Below are 4,314 nucleotides of genomic sequence, written 5' to 3'. Positions count from 1 at the left end.
CTTTTGTGCCATCTAATGAGTGTGTGTCTGTGATTTTGGTGGCCTCCAGAGAAACGAACCGCTTTAAGCATCACTTGTAAGCACCTTTAAAACCCGGTAAGCATGGAACAAAAAAATAAACTAAAATAAACTTACCAAAACACTTAGGACCAGATCCTATCCATGTTTTAAGTGATATCTAAAACTACAATAAGACTCTATAATTAGCCTGAAAGTGCTGCCAAGAAATAGAGAACCTGAGCATAGTGCTGAGGTACATATATTCAAAGCAGTTCCAAGCTGCTTAGGCGCACTCCCAAGCCATCTACACTTCCTATTTTGTGGGCTTCAGATTATTAGAAAGGTGTAGTTGTAGGCAGGTTTGATTTATATTTTGGCAATGCTCCAAAGCTCGTTTTGGTGATAGCATAAACATATGCTAAGACAAGGCATCTAACTTCCCTTCAAGCAAGTAAATAGCACTTAGATGGCTAATTTTAAGTGCTATTAAATTGTGCTCTGGGCTACTTTTTAAGAACATCCAACCAAGTCAATTATTCTCTGCTACAATTCTATTCCACATAGAAAAATGTGTAATTGTGCAAGTACTTGAAATGTTTTATAGTTAGTAGGGTTGGAAGGGACCTGAACAGATCATCAAGTCCAACCCCCTGCCATGGCAGGAAAGAGTACTGAGGTCAAACGAACCCAGCAAGGTGTTCATCTAACCTCCTCTTAAAGACCCCCAGGGTAGGAGCCAGCACCACTTCTCTTGGAAGTTGGCTCCAGATCCTAGCCGCCCTGACAATGAAGTAGCGCCTCCTGATATCTAGCCTAAATCTACCCTCTGCCAGCTTGTGACTGCTATTGCTAGTCACTCCTGGTAGTGCTCGGGGGAACAGGGATTCCCCCAATGCCTGCTGATCCCCTCTAACTAGTTTGTAACAGGCCACTAGATCCCCACTGGATGTTAGTTGCAAAAGAGTGCAAGTGGCATTCGCAGAAGGGCAAGGCAAGTTGTGCAGGGAGAGAAAATCAAAAACTTTCACTAATATCCCTAGATGCCACTTTTCTGGATGAAATTAGCAATGGAAGTTTCATGGATGAAGTTAGCAACTTACCTGTCTAATAGTGGAGCTGGAACTGAATGTTTAAGTGAGTCGGTCCCCTGGTAGCACTTCCAGTTTTGCCAGTGTCTTTTCTGGTTTTGCTGCCAGAGTTTTCAGGGGCTGGGGGATGCCCCCACTCAGCGATCAGCTGCTGGGGGACCCTCCCACTCAGTGATCAGGTGCCTCTCCAGATTCAGGAGGCACCAGAATCTCATGAATGACTAACTCAGAAATGAAGAACTGGATACTGTCCAGTACAGAAAAAAGATGGGGGGAGCTAGTCTATTTTATTATGCTATTGGCTTTTGTTCTGTCAGGACTCTTATAGAAGTTAATGGGAGCCTTACCATAGGGAATAAGTCTCCTGGCAGATGTGCAAGTAAAGGCTTGATGGGATCTGATGCATGTTCCTCACAATTGCATTGACAGTGGGTGACAGTGTCTGCAGTGGGGTGGCAAGCAGCAACCGCCCACAGAAGCCAGTGACATTGGTGCCATCAGCGGCATCAGCAGTGGGGTGGTGAGTGGCTGCTTGCATTTCCTGCTATGCTACAAGTACATGGAAGAAGGCATGGTTGTGGGATCAAGTATCAGATCCTTTTATGCTACAAATAATACTGCACAGTATTAGCACTGTTTGTGCTGTGATGCACTATTGAGCAGTACTATTAGGCTACTGAGCAGTTAGCATCTCATGTAGGTGTGCCCCAAGACTTTAATTTTAAATCTTAAAACTAAAATTTAAATTTAAATCTTAAATCTAAATTTTAAATCTTAAGTTTACCTCCTGCCAGGCTGCACCAGTACTAACCCAAAACAACTTTATTATGCATTTGAATGGAAGAGTCTGAACTGTCTGTTTGAAGTCTGTTTGGTGTGCAGCTAGATGCATTGATTGGACTGCACAGCTAGGTGCCGACATAACCCTAAGGGGACACATGCCACTGCCTTTGTTGCTTCTTTCCTTAGTCTTTCACCTAAGGACCTTCTGGTCTTAGATTACTGCAGGTAAGGCCCTATAACCTGCTGTTCCCAGAAACAGGCTGTTTTTTCACTGCTAAAATGCTCTTCCTATCTCTGTCCTCTTCATGAATGGCTCTGTTGCAGGCACCATGTGCCCTTAGACTCCCCTGCAGGTTGTGGCTATCAAAAATGTTCTGTGTTTTTGCCATTAATATTTAAACAATTTTCTTTTATCCAGCTCAAGAAAGACTGAACATGTAAAAGCTGCTTAATAGGCCCCAAGGCATAGAAAGAAAATGGCCTTGGAACTTGGAAACAAGTAATATAAAACATTTCAAACATTATACCTAATCATACATGTAACTCTAGTCATTCTGAGTCCCAGCTGGATGGCAAGCTTTCCTTCTAAAGACTTCAGATTAAAGCTGTAAGGGATTTGGAAATTTATGTACTGTAGCAAGCAAGGTCAGAAGTCTAGCAAGAGCCTAATTAAAGTCAATGTAGAAATTAACAAATGAAAACTAGAGGAAAAAAAGACAGGACATAAAAGAAAGGGGATAACAAAAATCATGTCTTTCTTAATGAACTCGTGTATTATCCTGTGATGAGTTACCTAATCTAGCATCTGAGGCAATGGATCAATGCAGCAGTAACATGAACAGCACACAGTTGAAGAAGGCACATGGCAGATCTATTAAGACAGAGCGGGTGCTATCAAATCCTGGCCATTCCAGGTTTCCCCAAAACCAGAGATCCAAACTGCCTCAATCAAGGAGGGACCACATTTAGAAGGGAGAAGTTAGTCTAACCTCCATGCACAGATTTGACTTTTCTGTTGAAACCACTGAAATGAGGTCATAGTCAGACTGTAGTTTTGTCATGCTGAGGCCTGTCTGCCTGCCAGGACAGTACTATAGCATAATTTCACATAGGAAACTAAAGTCAAGGTTATGGCTTGTGATCATGGCTCAGAACCTATGCTATTTTTCATGCAACAACCAGATCACCTCACCTTTTCTACAATGGGCGGGAACAAAGTGTACACTACGCTCCCCAATTTCAGCCGTCACCTACATTTTCAAACCATACGACTCTTCATATTCCGCTATTTATTAAGTACACTTTTGTAGTTCGTATTAGACAGCCAAAAATACTAACAAATGTGTTGGCTTTACTGTTTTCCTATTGAACCTTTTATACCACAAAATGTTATCACTATAACTCCCTAGTAAAGAATTACATCAGAGTGGCAGGGTACTAGCATAGAGGTTTTAGTATATGTACAGTATGCGGATTCAAGGATTCATATTCTTATTTTTGGACCCCTGATTCTGTTGCCCTGAGGCGTCAGGCCAACACTCAGGATCTCAATATTGCACTGTTAGTCAGGAGGGCGTAGTGTACAACTGCACATGCACACATAAAAATCAATTAAGCACACACTCATTAGGTGCATACACCCCTCTCAGGCATACACACTCAAACACTACCAGCTCAGGCACATATACTATACACCCCAAACATTACACACAGATCATTAATTTGTATATCATGCACACAATGCCACACACACACACACACACACACACACACACACACACACACACAAGCAACTCGGATACACACACGTTCAAAATAATTTGTCTAGGTTCACGCACACTACACACACCAAATTTAGACAGAATCAATATGCAGATTACTAATTCATATACTACACAAAAAATCTATCTATATCTGTAGCTATATATGTGTATTCACTAATTTACACACATACCACCTACCTACACATACACACAAGTGAGTTCCTAAGTTGGGTGTTGTGACATGTATGTATGTATGTGCTTGGGATACCTGGAGAAAGGTTAAGGTAAGAAAGTAGAAGTGTAGGGACTTAAATTTACCAGGATTGGGATTAGAACCAGTAGACTACAGAGGTCTGGGCTGAAGAACTGAGGCTTGGGGGTTAACTTTAGGTTAATTGATCTTAATTGATTAAAAGACAATGCCCAAAGCCTGCAGAACAGGGAAGCATGCCGGCAGAGAGTCTGGGACTGGAGCCAGAGCTACCAGGGAGCTGAGCTGAAAAGGTAGATGGGGAGGGGGGAAAATGTGACTAAGGGAAAGTGTGGGTGTTAAAGAGGGGCTCTGGGTGTGGGGAGCTAAAGGATGAAGTTGCAGAGAGCAGCAGTAGGTGCTGGAAGCTGGAGAGAACTGCAGAACAGCTAATAGGAGCTGGGAAGCTGCAGGAGGTGGGGGGAAGCCT

This window comes from Crocodylus porosus, unplaced genomic scaffold (genome assembly GCF_001723895.1).
Source record: "Crocodylus porosus isolate Cpor-Errol unplaced genomic scaffold, CroPor_comp1, whole genome shotgun sequence".
Classification (NCBI taxonomy): Eukaryota; Metazoa; Chordata; order Crocodylia; family Crocodylidae; genus Crocodylus; species Crocodylus porosus.
This window is presented reverse-complemented; position numbering follows the sequence as displayed.